A 16,220-nucleotide genomic window follows, 5' to 3' on the forward strand; every position below is an offset into this window, starting at 1 on the left:
GCAAACCCTTTGCACATATGTGCAGAACTGAGTGGTAAGGCATGAAAAAAGCCTTAATAATTTGGAGAAGAAAGTTGCGACGCAGCAAATACGCATGCAGAGCCATTGGTCTTTTTGGCTGTGGGGCTGAAAAACACCCGGGTTATAGGAAATGCTGTGACGTGGGGAATTCTTCTTTTTCCATCAGCATGTGATGAGCAGGGATTTGGGCCTTTGGTTTATATTTTTGATCAGAAACGCGTTTGTGTTGACAGAAGAGATTTGGCGACTTCTATGAAAATGATCTCATAGCAGAGGATGGTTTCGATCCATCGACCTCTGGGTTATGGGCCCAGCACGCTTCCGCTGCGCCACTCTGCTGCTGGATGCTGCTACCTTGAGGAGAATTGTACTTATCGACTGACTTTTGAAAAGTGACTAGAAGGGAGGGTGTCTATGGGATGGAATCCGACAGCAGGATCTTATTGTCGGCAACTTGAGCTCCACTGAGCACCGGCAATTGTCTCTTTGTTTTTGCTGATTTCTTTTTGTCATATTATGTTCAAAGGTTCCCCTGAGGAACCTGCGCCTGGCCTGGCTGGGAGTTCCCGTGGAAAGGCCAGACATCTGCGTCTCTGTGGCGCAGTCGGTTAGCGCGTTCGGCTGTTAACCGAAAGGTTGGTGGTTCAAGCCCACCCAGGGACGTGGGCCACTTTTGCTTGAGTAGCATGCTACGGGGGAAGAAGATTCCACGTTGGCTTTCATCTGCTCTTCCAATAAAAAGCCCTGTTGCTTGCTCGCTACCCACCTTTTGAACTCCCTAGATACTACAGAAGAGACCTTTCTAAAAGAGCTCTTTGTCGATAGAGGGAAGGAGCTTAGCCGTGTTTTCCCAGGAACCATGGTCTCTTTTGCTGGCATCGCATGTTATGGGTGGAAAAGATTCCATGTTGGGTTTCAGCTGAGCTGCTCTCCCAACAAGTAAATCTCTGTTGCTCTCTGCCTTTGTTTTGACCTCCTCGGGTACAACGGAGGAAACCTTTCTAAAAGACCTGTTGTAGATGGACAGAAGGAGCATACCTGGGCTGTGTTGACCAGGAGGATGAACCATCCGATAGAATTCACAAAAAATTCCTTCGAGCCGGAATTGAACCAGCGACCTAAGGATTGCTGATTTACTGCTACAGTCCTCCGCTCTACCAGCTGAGCTATCGAAGGCATGTTTTGCTCATGCTTGAAAGCCTCCTAGTTTTAGCTGTTGGAGCCTTGAGCATGAGGTAAAAAGAAACTCTCTACTACCATGTGAAAAAAACAAAATCAGCTTTGGAGAATGCGGGCATCGATCCCGCTACCTCTCGCATGCTAAGCGAGCGCTCTACCACTTGAGCTAATCCCCCTGGCATGGTAGACTTGCCTTTACTTTCTTCCCACACCCTGTGGTGGCTTTCACATAAAGTCAGGTGTGACGTTGCATTGTTACATGGCAACTGATTTCTAAAAGTAGATCGCTTTTTTTTTTTTTTAAGTGCGGATACCATTTTGCCATAGTAGAAGATCATCGGAGGAGTTTATAGGGTGACGGGGGGCTTATGAATACATGCACACCTCTTCCAAGCAAACCCTTTGCACATATGTGCAGAACTGAGTGGTAAGGCATGAAAAAAGCCTTAATAATTTGGAGAAGAAAGTTGCGACGCAGCAAATACGCATGCAGAGCCATTGGTCTTTTTGGCTGTGGGGCTGAAAAACACCCGGGCTATAGGAAATGCTGTGACGTGGGGAATTCTTCTTTTTCCATCAGCATGTGATGAGCAGGGATTTGGGCCTTTGGTTTATATTTTTGATCAGAAACGCGTTTGTGTTGACAGAAGAGATTTGGCGACTTCTATGAAAATGATCTCATAGCAGAGGATGGTTTCGATCCATCGACCTCTGGGTTATGGGCCCAGCACGCTTCCGCTGCGCCACTCTGCTGCTGGATGCTGCTACCTTGAGGAGAACTTTACTTATCGACTGACTTTTGAAAAGTGACTAGAAGGGAGGGTGTCTATGGGATGGAATCCGACAGCAGGATCTTATTGTCGGCAACTTGAGCTCTACTGAGCACCGGCAATTGTCTCTTTGTTTTTGCTGATTTCTTTTTGTCATATTATGTTCAAAGGTTCCCCTGAGGAACCTGCGCCTGGCCTGGCTGGGAGTTCCCGTGGAAAGGCCAGACATCTGCGTCTCTGTGGCGCAATCGGTTAGCGCGTTCGGCTGTTAACCGAAAGGTTGGTGGTTCAAGCCCACCCAGGGACGTGGGCCACTTTTGCTTGAGTAGCATGCTACGGGGGAAGAAGATTCCACGTTGGCTTTCATCTGCTCTTCCAATAAAAAGCCCTGTTGCTTGCTCGCTACCTACCTTTTGAACTCCCTAGATACTACAGAAGAGACCTTTCTAAAAGAGCTCTTTGTCGATAGAGGGAAGGAGCTTAGCCGTGCTTTCCCAGGAACCATGGTCTCTTTTGCTGGCATCGCATGTTATGGGTGGAAAAGATTCCATGTTGGGTTTCAGCTGAGCTGCTCTCCCAACAAGTAAATCTCTGTTGCTCTCTGCCTTTGTTTTGACCTCCTCGGGTACAACGGAGGAAACCTTTCTAAAAGACCTGTTGTAGATGGACAGAAGGAGCATACCTGGGCTGTGTTGACCAGGAGGATGAACCATCCGATAGAATTCACAAAAAATTCCTTCGAGCCGGAATTGAACCAGCGACCTAAGGATTGCTGATTTACTGCTACAGTCCTCCGCTCTACCAGCTGAGCTATCGAAGGCATGTTTTGCTCATGCTTGAAAGCCTCCTAGTTTTAGCTGTTGGAGCCTTGAGCATGAGGTAAAAAGAAACTCTCTACTACCATGTGAAAAAAACAAAATCAGCTTTGGAGAATGCGGGCATCGATCCCGCTACCTCTCGCATGCTAAGCGAGCGCTCTACCACTTGAGCTAATCCCCCTGGCATGGTAGACTTGCCTTTACTTTCTTCCCACACCCTGTGGTGGCTTTCACATAAAGTCAGGTGTGACGTTGCATTGTTACATGGCAACTGATTTCTAAAAGTAGATCGCTTTTTTTTTTTTTTTAAGTGCGGATACCATTTTGCCATAGTAGAAGATCATCGGAGGAGTTTATAGGGTGACGGGGGGCTTATGAATACATGCACACCTCTTCCAAGCAAACCCTTTGCACATATGTGCAGAACTGAGTGGTAAGGCATGAAAAAAGCCTTAATAATTTGGAGAAGAAAGTTGCGACGCAGCAATTACGCATGCAGAGCCATTGGTCTTTTTGGCTGTGGGGCTGAAAAACACCCGGGCTATAGGAAATGCTGTGACGTGGGGAATTCTTCTTTTTCCATCAGCATGTGATGAGCAGGGATTTGGGCCTTTGGTTTATATTTTTGATCAGAAACGCGTTTGTGTTGACAGAAGAGATTTGGCGACTTCTATGAAAATGATCTCATAGCAGAGGATGGTTTCGATCCATCGACCTCTGGGTTATGGGCCCAGCACGCTTCCGCTGCGCCACTCTGCTGCTGGATGCTGCTACCTTGAGGAGAATTGTACTTATCGACTGACTTTTGAAAAGTGACTAGAAGGGAGGGTGTCTATGGGATGGAATCCGACAGCAGGATCTTATTGTCGGCAACTTGAGCTCTACTGAGCACCGGCAATTGTCTCTTTGTTTTTGCTGATTTCTTTTTGTCATATTATGTTCAAAGGTTCCCCTGAGGAACCTGCGCCTGGCCTGGCTGGGAGTTCCCGTGGAAAGGCCAGACATCTGCGTCTCTGTGGCGCAATCGGTTAGCGCGTTCGGCTGTTAACCGAAAGGTTGGTGGTTCAAGCCCACCCAGGGACGTGGGCCACTTTTGCTTGAGTAGCATGCTACGGGGGAAGAAGATTCCACGTTGGCTTTCATCTGCTCTTCCAATAAAAAGCCCTGTTGCTTGCTCGCTACCTACCTTTTGAACTCCCTAGATACTACAGAAGAGACCTTTCTAATAGAGCTCTTTGTCGATAGAGGGAAGGAGCTTAGCCGTGTTTTCCCAGGAACCATGGTCTCTTTTGCTGGCATCGCATGTTATGGGTGGAAAAGATTCCATGTTGGTTTTCAGCTGAGCTGCTCTCCCAACAAGTAAATCTCTGTTGCTCTCTGCCTTTGTTTTGACCTCCTCGGGTACAACGGAGGAAACCTTTCTAAAAGACCTGTTGTAGATGGACAGAAGGAGCATACCTGGGCTGTGTTGACCAGGAGGATGAACCATCCGATAGAATTCACAAAAAATTCCTTCGAGCCGGAATTGAACCAGCGACCTAAGGATTGCTGATTTACTGCTACAGTCCTCCGCTCTACCAGCTGAGCTATCGAAGGCATGTTTTGCTCATGCTTGATAGCCTCCTAGTTTTAGCTGTTGGAGCCTTGAGCATGAGGTAAAAAGAAACTCTCTACTACCATGTGAAAAAAACAAAATCAGCTTTGGAGAATGCGGGCATCGATCCCGCTACCTCTCGCATGCTAAGCGAGCGCTCTACCACTTGAGCTAATCCCCCTGGCATGGTAGACTTGCCTTTACTTTCTTCCCACACCCTGTGGTGGCTTTCACATAAAGTCAGGTGTGACGTTGCATTGTTACATGGCAACTGATTTCTAAAAGTAGATCGCTTTTTTTTTTTTTTTTTTTAAGTGCGGATACCATTTTGCCATAGTAGAAGATCATCGGAGGAGTTTATAGGGTGACGGGGGGCTTATGAATACATGCACACCTCTTCCAAGCAAACCCTTTGCACATATGTGCAGAACTGAGTGGTAAGGCATGAAAAAAGCCTTAATAATTTGGAGAAGAAAGTTGCGACGCAGCAAATACGCATGCAGAGCCATTGGTCTTTTTGGCTGTGGGGCTGAAAAACACCCGGGCTATAGGAAATGCTGTGACGTGGGGAATTCTTCTTTTTCCATCAGCATGTGATGAGCAGGGATTTGGGCCTTTGGTTTATATTTTTGATCAGAAACGCGTTTGTGTTGACAGAAGAGATTTGGCGACTTCTATGAAAATGATCTCATAGCAGAGGATGGTTTCGATCCATCAACCTCTGGGTTATGGGCCCAGCACGCTTCCGCTGCGCCACTCTGCTGCTGGATGCTGCTACCTTGAGGAGAATTGTACTTATCGACTGACTTTTGAAAAGTGACTAGAAGGGAGGGTGTCTATGGGATGGAATCCGACAGCAGGATCTTATTGTCGGCAACTTGAGCTCTACTGAGCACCGGCAATTGTCTCTTTGTTTTTGCTGATTTCTTTTTGTCATATTATGTTCAAAGGTTCCCCTGAGGAACCTGCGCCTGGCCTGGCTGGGAGTTCCCGTGGAAAGGCCAGACATCTGCGTCTCTGTGGCGCAATCGGTTAGCGCGTTCGGCTGTAAACCGAAAGGTTGGTGGTTCAAGCCCACCCAGGAACGTGGGCCACTTTTGCTTGAGTAGCATGCTACGGGGGAAGAAGATTCCACGTTGGCTTTCATCTGCTCTTCCAATAAAAAGCCCTGTTGCTTGCTCGCTACCTACCTTTTGAACTCCCTAGATACTACAGAAGAGACCTTTCTAAAAGAGCTCTTTGTCGATAGAGGGAAGGAGCTTAGCCGTGTTTTCCCAGGAACCATGGTCTCTTTTGCTGGCATCGCATGTTATGGGTGGAAAAGATTCCATGTTGGGTTTCAGCTGAGCTGCTCTCCCAACAAGTAAATCTCTGTTGCTCTCTGCCTTTGTTTTGACCTCCTCGGGTACAACGGAGGAAACCTTTCTAAAAGACCTGTTGTAGATGGACAGAAGGAGCATACCTGGGCTGTGTTGACCAGGAGGATGAACCATCCGATAGAATTCACAAAAAATTCCTTCGAGCCAGAATTGAACCAGCGACCTAAGGATTGCTGATTTACTGCTACAGTCCTCCGCTCTACCAGCTGAGCTATCGAAGGCATGTTTTGCTCATGCTTGAAAGCCTCCTAGTTTTAGCTGTTGGAGCCTTGAGCATGAGGTAAAAAGAAACTCTCTACTACCATGTGAAAAAAACAAAATCAGCTTTGGAGAATGCGGGCATCGATCCCGCTACCTCTCGCATGCTAAGCGAGCGCTCTACCACTTGAGCTAATCCCCCTGGCATGGTAGACTTGCCTTTACTTTCTTCCCACACCCTGTGGTGGCTTTCACATAAAGTCAGGTGTGACGTTGCATTGTTACATGGCAACTGATTTCTAAAAGTAGATCGCTTTTTTTTTTTTTTTTTTTAAGTGCGGATACCATTTTGCCATAGTAGAAGATCATCGGAGGAGTTTATAGGGTGACGGGGGGCTTATGAATACATGCACACCTCTTCCAAGCAAACCCTTTGCACATATGTGCAGAACTGAGTGGTAAGGCATGAAAAAAGCCTTAATAATTTGGAGAAGAAAGTTGCGACGCAGCAAATACGCATGCAGAGCCATTGGTCTTTTTGGCTGTGGGGCTGAAAAACACCCGGGTTATAGGAAATGCTGTGACGTGGGGAATTCTTCTTTTTCCATCAGCATGTGATGAGCAGGGATTTGGGCCTTTGGTTTATATTTTTGATCAGAAACGCGTTTGTGTTGACAGAAGAGATTTGGCGACTTCTATGAAAATGATCTCATAGCAGAGGATGGTTTCGATCCATCGACCTCTGGGTTATGGGCCCAGCACGCTTCCGCTGCGCCACTCTGCTGCTGGATGCTGCTACCTTGAGGAGAATTGTACTTATCGACTGACTTTTGAAAAGTGACTAGAAGGGAGGGTGTCTATGGGATGGAATCCGACAGCAGGATCTTATTGTCGGCAACTTGAGCTCCACTGAGCACCGGCAATTGTCTCTTTGTTTTTGCTGATTTCTTTTTGTCATATTATGTTCAAAGGTTCCCCTGAGGAACCTGCGCCTGGCCTGGCTGGGAGTTCCCGTGGAAAGGCCAGACATCTGCGTCTCTGTGGCGCAGTCGGTTAGCGCGTTCGGCTGTTAACCGAAAGGTTGGTGGTTCAAGCCCACCCAGGGACGTGGGCCACTTTTGCTTGAGTAGCATGCTACGGGGGAAGAAGATTCCACGTTGGCTTTCATCTGCTCTTCCAATAAAAAGCCCTGTTGCTTGCTCGCTACCCACCTTTTGAACTCCCTAGATACTACAGAAGAGACCTTTCTAAAAGAGCTCTTTGTCGATAGAGGGAAGGAGCTTAGCCGTGTTTTCCCAGGAACCATGGTCTCTTTTGCTGGCATCGCATGTTATGGGTGGAAAAGATTCCATGTTGGGTTTCAGCTGAGCTGCTCTCCCAACAAGTAAATCTCTGTTGCTCTCTGCCTTTGTTTTGACCTCCTCGGGTACAACGGAGGAAACCTTTCTAAAAGACCTGTTGTAGATGGACAGAAGGAGCATACCTGGGCTGTGTTGACCAGGAGGATGAACCATCCGATAGAATTCACAAAAAATTCCTTCGAGCCGGAATTGAACCAGCGACCTAAGGATTGCTGATTTACTGCTACAGTCCTCCGCTCTACCAGCTGAGCTATCGAAGGCATGTTTTGCTCATGCTTGAAAGCCTCCTAGTTTTAGCTGTTGGAGCCTTGAGCATGAGGTAAAAAGAAACTCTCTACTACCATGTGAAAAAAACAAAATCAGCTTTGGAGAATGCGGGCATCGATCCCGCTACCTCTCGCATGCTAAGCGAGCGCTCTACCACTTGAGCTAATCCCCCTGGCATGGTAGACTTGCCTTTACTTTCTTCCCACACCCTGTGGTGGCTTTCACATAAAGTCAGGTGTGACGTTGCATTGTTACATGGCAACTGATTTCTAAAAGTAGATCGCTTTTTTTTTTTTTTAAGTGCGGATACCATTTTGCCATAGTAGAAGATCATCGGAGGAGTTTATAGGGTGACGGGGGGCTTATGAATACATGCACACCTCTTCCAAGCAAACCCTTTGCACATATGTGCAGAACTGAGTGGTAAGGCATGAAAAAAGCCTTAATAATTTGGAGAAGAAAGTTGCGACGCAGCAAATACGCATGCAGAGCCATTGGTCTTTTTGGCTGTGGGGCTGAAAAACACCCGGGCTATAGGAAATGCTGTGACGTGGGGAATTCTTCTTTTTCCATCAGCATGTGATGAGCAGGGATTTGGGCCTTTGGTTTATATTTTTGATCAGAAACGCGTTTGTGTTGACAGAAGAGATTTGGCGACTTCTATGAAAATGATCTCATAGCAGAGGATGGTTTCGATCCATCGACCTCTGGGTTATGGGCCCAGCACGCTTCCGCTGCGCCACTCTGCTGCTGGATGCTGCTACCTTGAGGAGAACTTTACTTATCGACTGACTTTTGAAAAGTGACTAGAAGGGAGGGTGTCTATGGGATGGAATCCGACAGCAGGATCTTATTGTCGGCAACTTGAGCTCTACTGAGCACCGGCAATTGTCTCTTTGTTTTTGCTGATTTCTTTTTGTCATATTATGTTCAAAGGTTCCCCTGAGGAACCTGCGCCTGGCCTGGCTGGGAGTTCCCGTGGAAAGGCCAGACATCTGCGTCTCTGTGGCGCAATCGGTTAGCGCGTTCGGCTGTTAACCGAAAGGTTGGTGGTTCAAGCCCACCCAGGGACGTGGGCCACTTTTGCTTGAGTAGCATGCTACGGGGGAAGAAGATTCCACGTTGGCTTTCATCTGCTCTTCCAATAAAAAGCCCTGTTGCTTGCTCGCTACCTACCTTTTGAACTCCCTAGATACTACAGAAGAGACCTTTCTAAAAGAGCTCTTTGTCGATAGAGGGAAGGAGCTTAGCCGTGCTTTCCCAGGAACCATGGTCTCTTTTGCTGGCATCGCATGTTATGGGTGGAAAAGATTCCATGTTGGGTTTCAGCTGAGCTGCTCTCCCAACAAGTAAATCTCTGTTGCTCTCTGCCTTTGTTTTGACCTCCTCGGGTACAACGGAGGAAACCTTTCTAAAAGACCTGTTGTAGATGGACAGAAGGAGCATACCTGGGCTGTGTTGACCAGGAGGATGAACCATCCGATAGAATTCACAAAAAATTCCTTCGAGCCGGAATTGAACCAGCGACCTAAGGATTGCTGATTTACTGCTACAGTCCTCCGCTCTACCAGCTGAGCTATCGAAGGCATGTTTTGCTCATGCTTGAAAGCCTCCTAGTTTTAGCTGTTGGAGCCTTGAGCATGAGGTAAAAAGAAACTCTCTACTACCATGTGAAAAAAACAAAATCAGCTTTGGAGAATGCGGGCATCGATCCCGCTACCTCTCGCATGCTAAGCGAGCGCTCTACCACTTGAGCTAATCCCCCTGGCATGGTAGACTTGCCTTTACTTTCTTCCCACACCCTGTGGTGGCTTTCACATAAAGTCAGGTGTGACGTTGCATTGTTACATGGCAACTGATTTCTAAAAGTAGATCGCTTTTTTTTTTTTTTTAAGTGCGGATACCATTTTGCCATAGTAGAAGATCATCGGAGGAGTTTATAGGGTGACGGGGGGCTTATGAATACATGCACACCTCTTCCAAGCAAACCCTTTGCACATATGTGCAGAACTGAGTGGTAAGGCATGAAAAAAGCCTTAATAATTTGGAGAAGAAAGTTGCGACGCAGCAATTACGCATGCAGAGCCATTGGTCTTTTTGGCTGTGGGGCTGAAAAACACCCGGGCTATAGGAAATGCTGTGACGTGGGGAATTCTTCTTTTTCCATCAGCATGTGATGAGCAGGGATTTGGGCCTTTGGTTTATATTTTTGATCAGAAACGCGTTTGTGTTGACAGAAGAGATTTGGCGACTTCTATGAAAATGATCTCATAGCAGAGGATGGTTTCGATCCATCGACCTCTGGGTTATGGGCCCAGCACGCTTCCGCTGCGCCACTCTGCTGCTGGATGCTGCTACCTTGAGGAGAACTTTACTTATCGACTGACTTTTGAAAAGTGACTAGAAGGGAGGGTGTCTATGGGATGGAATCCGACAGCAGGATCTTATTGTCGGCAACTTGAGCTCTACTGAGCACCGGCAATTGTCTCTTTGTTTTTGCTGATTTCTTTTTGTCATATTATGTTCAAAGGTTCCCCTGAGGAACCTGCGCCTGGCCTGGCTGGGAGTTCCCGTGGAAAGGCCAGACATCTGCGTCTCTGTGGCGCAATCGGTTAGCGCGTTCGGCTGTTAACCGAAAGGTTGGTGGTTCAAGCCCACCCAGGGACGTGGGCCACTTTTGCTTGAGTAGCATGCTACGGGGGAAGAAGATTCCACGTTGGCTTTCATCTGCTCTTCCAATAAAAAGCCCTGTTGCTTGCTCGCTACCTACCTTTTGAACTCCCTAGATACTACAGAAGAGACCTTTCTAAAAGAGCTCTTTGTCGATAGAGGGAAGGAGCTTAGCCGTGCTTTCCCAGGAACCATGGTCTCTTTTGCTGGCATCGCATGTTATGGGTGGAAAAGATTCCATGTTGGGTTTCAGCTGAGCTGCTCTCCCAACAAGTAAATCTCTGTTGCTCTCTGCCTTTGTTTTGACCTCCTCGGGTACAACGGAGGAAACCTTTCTAAAAGACCTGTTGTAGATGGACAGAAGGAGCATACCTGGGCTGTGTTGACCAGGAGGATGAACCATCCGATAGAATTCACAAAAAATTCCTTCGAGCCGGAATTGAACCAGCGACCTAAGGATTGCTGATTTACTGCTACAGTCCTCCGCTCTACCAGCTGAGCTATCGAAGGCATGTTTTGCTCATGCTTGAAAGCCTCCTAGTTTTAGCTGTTGGAGCCTTGAGCATGAGGTAAAAAGAAACTCTCTACTACCATGTGAAAAAAACAAAATCAGCTTTGGAGAATGCGGGCATCGATCCCGCTACCTCTCGCATGCTAAGCGAGCGCTCTACCACTTGAGCTAATCCCCCTGGCATGGTAGACTTGCCTTTACTTTCTTCCCACACCCTGTGGTGGCTTTCACATAAAGTCAGGTGTGACGTTGCATTGTTACATGGCAACTGATTTCTAAAAGTAGATCGCTTTTTTTTTTTTTTTAAGTGCGGATACCATTTTGCCATAGTAGAAGATCATCGGAGGAGTTTATAGGGTGACGGGGGGCTTATGAATACATGCACACCTCTTCCAAGCAAACCCTTTGCACATATGTGCAGAACTGAGTGGTAAGGCATGAAAAAAGCCTTAATAATTTGGAGAAGAAAGTTGCGACGCAGCAATTACGCATGCAGAGCCATTGGTCTTTTTGGCTGTGGGGCTGAAAAACACCCGGGCTATAGGAAATGCTGTGACGTGGGGAATTCTTCTTTTTCCATCAGCATGTGATGAGCAGGGATTTGGGCCTTTGGTTTATATTTTTGATCAGAAACGCGTTTGTGTTGACAGAAGAGATTTGGCGACTTCTATGAAAATGATCTCATAGCAGAGGATGGTTTCGATCCATCGACCTCTGGGTTATGGGCCCAGCACGCTTCCGCTGCGCCACTCTGCTGCTGGATGCTGCTACCTTGAGGAGAATTGTACTTATCGACTGACTTTTGAAAAGTGACTAGAAGGGAGGGTGTCTATGGGATGGAATCCGACAGCAGGATCTTATTGTCGGCAACTTGAGCTCTACTGAGCACCGGCAATTGTCTCTTTGTTTTTGCTGATTTCTTTTTGTCATATTATGTTCAAAGGTTCCCCTGAGGAACCTGCGCCTGGCCTGGCTGGGAGTTCCCGTGGAAAGGCCAGACATCTGCGTCTCTGTGGCGCAATCGGTTAGCGCGTTCGGCTGTTAACCGAAAGGTTGGTGGTTCAAGCCCACCCAGGGACGTGGGCCACTTTTGCTTGAGTAGCATGCTACGGGGGAAGAAGATTCCACGTTGGCTTTCATCTGCTCTTCCAATAAAAAGCCCTGTTGCTTGCTCGCTACCTACCTTTTGAACTCCCTAGATACTACAGAAGAGACCTTTCTAATAGAGCTCTTTGTCGATAGAGGGAAGGAGCTTAGCCGTGTTTTCCCAGGAACCATGGTCTCTTTTGCTGGCATCGCATGTTATGGGTGGAAAAGATTCCATGTTGGTTTTCAGCTGAGCTGCTCTCCCAACAAGTAAATCTCTGTTGCTCTCTGCCTTTGTTTTGACCTCCTCGGGTACAACGGAGGAAACCTTTCTAAAAGACCTGTTGTAGATGGACAGAAGGAGCATACCTGGGCTGTGTTGACCAGGAGGATGAACCATCCGATAGAATTCACAAAAAATTGCTTCGAGCCGGAATTGAACCAGCGACCTAAGGATTGCTGATTTACTGCTACAGTCCTCCGCTCTACCAGCTGAGCTATCGAAGGCATGTTTTGCTCATGCTTGAAAGCCTCCTAGTTTTAGCTGTTGGAGCCTTGAGCATGAGGTAAAAAGAAACTCTCTACTACCATGTGAAAAAAACAAAATCAGCTTTGGAGAATGCGGGCATCGATCCCGCTACCTCTCGCATGCTAAGCGAGCGCTCTACCACTTGAGCTAATCCCCCTGGCATGGTAGACTTGCCTTTACTTTCTTCCCACACCCTGTGGTGGCTTTCACATAAAGTCAGGTGTGACGTTGCATTGTTACATGGCAACTGATTTCTAAAAGTAGATCGCTTTTTTTTTTTTTTTTTTTTTTTTTAAGTGCGGATACCATTTTGCCATAGTAGAAGATCATCGGAGGAGTTTATAGGGTGACGGGGGGCTTATGAATACATGCACACCTCTTCCAAGCAAACCCTTTGCACATATGTGCAGAACTGAGTGGTAAGGCATGAAAAAAGCCTTAATAATTTGGAGAAGAAAGTTGCGACGCAGCAAATACGCATGCAGAGCCATTGGTCTTTTTGGCTGTGGGGCTGAAAAACACCCGGGCTATAGGAAATGCTGTGACGTGGGGAATTCTTCTTTGTCCATCAGCATGTGATGAGCAGGGATTTGGGCCTTTGGTTTATATTTTTGATCAGAAACGCGTTTGTGTTGACAGAAGAGATTTGGCGACTTCTATGAAAATGATCTCATAGCAGAGGATGGTTTCGATCCATCGACCTCTGGGTTATGGGCCCAGCACGCTTCCGCTGCGCCACTCTGCTGCTGGATGCTGCTACCTTGAGGAGAATTGTACTTATCGACTGACTTTTGAAAAGTGACTAGAAGGGAGGGTGTCTATGGGATGGAATCCGACAGCAGGATCTTATTGTCGGCAACTTGAGCTCTACTGAGCACCGGCAATTGTCTCTTTGTTTTTGCTGATTTCTTTTTGTCATATTATGTTCAAAGGTTCCCCTGAGGAACCTGCGCCTGGCCTGGCTGGGAGTTCCCGTGGAAAGGCCAGACATCTGCGTCTCTGTGGCGCAATCGGTTAGCGCGTTCGGCTGTTAACCGAAAGGTTGGTGGTTCAAGCCCACCCAGGGACTTGGGCCACTTTTGCTTGAGTAGCATGCTACGGGGGAAGAAGATTCCACGTTGGCTTTCATCTGCTCTTCCAATAAAAAGCCCTGTTGCTTGCTCGCTACCTACCTTTTGAACTCCCTAGATACTACAGAAGAGACCTTTCTAAAAGAGCTCTTTGTCGATAGAGGGAAGGAGCTTAGCCGTGCTTTCCCAGGAACCATGGTCTCTTTTGCTGGCATCGCATGTTATGGGTGGAAAAGATTCCATGTTGGGTTTCAGCTGAGCTGCTCTCCCAACAAGTAAATCTCTGTTGCTCTCTGCCTTTGTTTTGACCTCCTCGGGTACAACGGAGGAAACCTTTCTAAAAGACCTGTTGTAGATGGACAGAAGGAGCATACCTGGGCTGTGTTGACCAGGAGGATGAACCATCCGATAGAATTCACAAAAAATTCCTTCGAGCCGGAATTGAACCAGCGACCTAAGGATTGCTGATTTACTGCTACAGTCCTCCGCTCTACCAGCTGAGCTATTGAAGGCATGTTTTGCTCATGCTTGAAAGCCTCCTAGTTTTAGCTGTTGGAGCCTTGAGCATGAGGTAAAAAGAAACTCTCTACTACCATGTGAAAAAAACAAAATCAGCTTTGGAGAATGCGGGCATCGATCCCGCTACCTCTCGCATGCTAAGCGAGCGCTCTACCACTTGAGCTAATCCCCCCTGGCATGGTAGACTTGCCTTTACTTTCTTCCCACACCCTGTGGTGGCTTTCACATAAAGTCAGGTGTGACGTTGCATTGTTACATGGCAACTGATTTCTAAAAGTAGATCGCTTTTTTTTTTTTTTTTTTTTTTTAAGTGCGGATACCATTTTGCCATAGTAGAAGATCATCGGAGGAGTTTATAGGGTGACGGGGGGCTTATGAATACATGCACACCTCTTCCAAGCAAACCCTTTGCACATATGTGCAGAACTGAGTGGTAAGGCATGAAAAAAGTCTTAATAATTTGGAGAAGAAAGTTGCGACGCAGCAAATACGCATGCAGAGCCATTGGTCTTTTTGGCTGTGGGGCTGAAAAACACCCGGGCTATAGGAAATGCTGTGACGTGGGGAATTCTTCTTTTTCCATCAGCATGTGATGAGCAGGGATTTGGGCCTTTGGTTTATATTTTTGATCAGAAACGCGTTTGTGTTGACAGAAGAGATTTGGCGACTTCTATGAAAATGATCTCATAGCAGAGGATGGTTTCGATCCATCGACCTCTGGGTTATGGGCCCAGCACGCTTCCGCTGCGCCACTCTGCTGCTGGATGCTGCTACCTTGAGGAGAATTGTACTTATCGACTGACTTTTGAAAAGTGACTAGAAGGGAGGGTGTCTATGGGATGGAATCCGACAGCAGGATCTTATTGTCGGCAACTTGAGCTCTACTGAGCACCGGCAATTGTCTCTTTGTTTTTGCTGATTTCTTTTTGTCATATTATGTTCAAAGGTTCCCCTGAGGAACCTGCGCCTGGCCTGGCTGGGAGTTCCCGTGGAAAGGCCAGACATCTGCGTCTCTGTGGCGCAATCGGTTAGCGCGTTCGGCTGTTAACCGAAAGGTTGGTGGTTCAAGCCCACCCAGGGACTTGGGCCACTTTTGCTTGAGTAGCATGCTACGGGGGAAGAAGATTCCACGTTGGCTTTCATCTGCTCTTCCAATAAAAAGCCCTGTTGCTTGCTCGCTACCTACCTTTTGAACTCCCTAGATACTACAGAAGAGACCTTTCTAAAAGAGCTCTTTGTCGATAGAGGGAAGGAGCTTAGCCGTGCTTTCCCAGGAACCATGGTCTCTTTTGCTGGCATCGCATGTTATGGGTGGAAAAGATTCCATGTTGGGTTTCAGCTGAGCTGCTCTCCCAACAAGTAAATCTCTGTTGCTCTCTGCCTTTGTTTTGACCTCCTCGGGTACAACGGAGGAAACCTTTCTAAAAGACCTGTTGTAGATGGACAGAAGGAGCATACCTGGGCTGTGTTGACCAGGAGGATGAACCATCCGATAGAATTCACAAAAAATTCCTTCGAGCCGGAATTGAACCAGCGACCTAAGGATTGCTGATTTACTGCTACAGTCCTCCGCTCTACCAGCTGAGCTATCGAAGGCATGTTTTGCTCATGCTTGAAAGCCTCCTAGTTTTAGCTGTTGGAGCCTTGAGCATGAGGTAAAAAGAAACTCTCTACTACCATGTGAAAAAAACAAAATCAGCTTTGGAGAATGCGGGCATCGATCCCGCTACCTCTCGCATGCTAAGCGAGCGCTCTACCACTTGAGCTAATCCCCCTGGCATGGTAGACTTGCCTTTACTTTCTTCCCACACCCTGTGGTGGCTTTCACATAAAGTCAGGTGTGACGTTGCATTGTTACATGGCAACTGATTTCTAAAAGTAGATCGCTTTTTTTTTTTTTTTAAGTGCGGATACCATTTTGCCATAGTAGAAGATCATCGGAGGAGTTTATAGGGTGACGGGGGGCTTATGAATACATGCACACCTCTTCCAAGCAAACCCTTTGCACATATGTGCAGAACTGAGTGGTAAGGCATGAAAAAAGCCTTAATAATTTGGAGAAGAAAGTTGCGACGCAGCAATTACGCATGCAGAGCCATTGGTCTTTTTGGCTGTGGGGCTGAAAAACACCCGGGCTATAGGAAATGCTGTGACGTGGGGAATTCTTCTTTTTCCATCAGCATGTGATGAGCAGGGATTTGGGCCTTTGGTTTATATTTTTGATCAGAAACGCGTTTGTGTTGACAGA

General features: G+C 47.1%; 21 non-coding genes across 21 annotated transcripts; 3 read left to right on the forward strand and 18 right to left on the reverse strand.

The window, feature by feature from the left end:
* Positions 1–610: 610 nt before the first annotated feature.
* On the forward strand, positions 611–684 carry TRNAN-GUU (transfer RNA asparagine (anticodon GUU)). The gene has a single exon. It is a non-coding gene; the product is annotated as a tRNA-Asn (tRNA).
* Positions 685–1,111: 427 nt separating this feature from the next.
* TRNAY-GUA (transfer RNA tyrosine (anticodon GUA)) lies at positions 1,112–1,197 on the reverse strand. Its single transcript is given in 2 exon segments — positions 1,112–1,147; positions 1,161–1,197. It is a non-coding gene; the product is annotated as a tRNA-Tyr (tRNA).
* A 106-nt stretch (positions 1,198–1,303) lies between these two features.
* TRNAA-AGC (transfer RNA alanine (anticodon AGC)) lies at positions 1,304–1,376 on the reverse strand. The gene has a single exon. It is a non-coding gene; the product is annotated as a tRNA-Ala (tRNA).
* A 1,328-nt stretch (positions 1,377–2,704) lies between these two features.
* On the reverse strand, positions 2,705–2,790 carry TRNAY-GUA (transfer RNA tyrosine (anticodon GUA)). Its single transcript is given in 2 exon segments — positions 2,705–2,740; positions 2,754–2,790. It is a non-coding gene; the product is annotated as a tRNA-Tyr (tRNA).
* Positions 2,791–2,896: 106 nt separating this feature from the next.
* TRNAA-AGC (transfer RNA alanine (anticodon AGC)) lies at positions 2,897–2,969 on the reverse strand. The gene has a single exon. It is a non-coding gene; the product is annotated as a tRNA-Ala (tRNA).
* Positions 2,970–4,298: 1,329 nt separating this feature from the next.
* On the reverse strand, positions 4,299–4,384 carry TRNAY-GUA (transfer RNA tyrosine (anticodon GUA)). The gene is given in 2 exon segments: positions 4,299–4,334; positions 4,348–4,384. It is a non-coding gene; the product is annotated as a tRNA-Tyr (tRNA).
* Positions 4,385–4,490: 106 nt separating this feature from the next.
* On the reverse strand, positions 4,491–4,563 carry TRNAA-AGC (transfer RNA alanine (anticodon AGC)). Its single transcript has one exon. It is a non-coding gene; the product is annotated as a tRNA-Ala (tRNA).
* An 832-nt stretch (positions 4,564–5,395) lies between these two features.
* On the forward strand, positions 5,396–5,469 carry TRNAY-GUA (transfer RNA tyrosine (anticodon GUA)). The gene has a single exon. It is a non-coding gene; the product is annotated as a tRNA-Tyr (tRNA).
* A 619-nt stretch (positions 5,470–6,088) lies between these two features.
* Positions 6,089–6,161, reverse strand: TRNAA-AGC (transfer RNA alanine (anticodon AGC)). The gene has a single exon. It is a non-coding gene; the product is annotated as a tRNA-Ala (tRNA).
* Positions 6,162–6,993: 832 nt separating this feature from the next.
* Positions 6,994–7,067, forward strand: TRNAN-GUU (transfer RNA asparagine (anticodon GUU)). The gene has a single exon. It is a non-coding gene; the product is annotated as a tRNA-Asn (tRNA).
* Positions 7,068–7,494: 427 nt separating this feature from the next.
* Positions 7,495–7,580, reverse strand: TRNAY-GUA (transfer RNA tyrosine (anticodon GUA)). Its single transcript is given in 2 exon segments — positions 7,495–7,530; positions 7,544–7,580. It is a non-coding gene; the product is annotated as a tRNA-Tyr (tRNA).
* A 106-nt stretch (positions 7,581–7,686) lies between these two features.
* On the reverse strand, positions 7,687–7,759 carry TRNAA-AGC (transfer RNA alanine (anticodon AGC)). Its single transcript has one exon. It is a non-coding gene; the product is annotated as a tRNA-Ala (tRNA).
* A 1,328-nt stretch (positions 7,760–9,087) lies between these two features.
* Positions 9,088–9,173, reverse strand: TRNAY-GUA (transfer RNA tyrosine (anticodon GUA)). Its single transcript is given in 2 exon segments — positions 9,088–9,123; positions 9,137–9,173. It is a non-coding gene; the product is annotated as a tRNA-Tyr (tRNA).
* Positions 9,174–9,279: 106 nt separating this feature from the next.
* Positions 9,280–9,352, reverse strand: TRNAA-AGC (transfer RNA alanine (anticodon AGC)). The gene has a single exon. It is a non-coding gene; the product is annotated as a tRNA-Ala (tRNA).
* A 1,329-nt stretch (positions 9,353–10,681) lies between these two features.
* Positions 10,682–10,767, reverse strand: TRNAY-GUA (transfer RNA tyrosine (anticodon GUA)). The gene is given in 2 exon segments: positions 10,682–10,717; positions 10,731–10,767. It is a non-coding gene; the product is annotated as a tRNA-Tyr (tRNA).
* Positions 10,768–10,873: 106 nt separating this feature from the next.
* TRNAA-AGC (transfer RNA alanine (anticodon AGC)) lies at positions 10,874–10,946 on the reverse strand. The gene has a single exon. It is a non-coding gene; the product is annotated as a tRNA-Ala (tRNA).
* A 1,329-nt stretch (positions 10,947–12,275) lies between these two features.
* Positions 12,276–12,362, reverse strand: TRNAY-GUA (transfer RNA tyrosine (anticodon GUA)). Its single transcript is given in 2 exon segments — positions 12,276–12,311; positions 12,325–12,362. It is a non-coding gene; the product is annotated as a tRNA-Tyr (tRNA).
* A 105-nt stretch (positions 12,363–12,467) lies between these two features.
* On the reverse strand, positions 12,468–12,540 carry TRNAA-AGC (transfer RNA alanine (anticodon AGC)). The gene has a single exon. It is a non-coding gene; the product is annotated as a tRNA-Ala (tRNA).
* Positions 12,541–14,071: 1,531 nt separating this feature from the next.
* TRNAA-AGC (transfer RNA alanine (anticodon AGC)) lies at positions 14,072–14,144 on the reverse strand. Its single transcript has one exon. It is a non-coding gene; the product is annotated as a tRNA-Ala (tRNA).
* A 1,338-nt stretch (positions 14,145–15,482) lies between these two features.
* On the reverse strand, positions 15,483–15,568 carry TRNAY-GUA (transfer RNA tyrosine (anticodon GUA)). The gene is given in 2 exon segments: positions 15,483–15,518; positions 15,532–15,568. It is a non-coding gene; the product is annotated as a tRNA-Tyr (tRNA).
* Positions 15,569–15,674: 106 nt separating this feature from the next.
* TRNAA-AGC (transfer RNA alanine (anticodon AGC)) lies at positions 15,675–15,747 on the reverse strand. The gene has a single exon. It is a non-coding gene; the product is annotated as a tRNA-Ala (tRNA).
* Positions 15,748–16,220: the final 473 nt, after the last annotated feature.

The sequence above is a fragment of the Anomaloglossus baeobatrachus genome, chromosome 3, assembly GCF_048569485.1.
Source record: "Anomaloglossus baeobatrachus isolate aAnoBae1 chromosome 3, aAnoBae1.hap1, whole genome shotgun sequence".
Lineage (NCBI taxonomy): Eukaryota > Metazoa > Chordata > Amphibia > Anura > Aromobatidae > Anomaloglossus > Anomaloglossus baeobatrachus.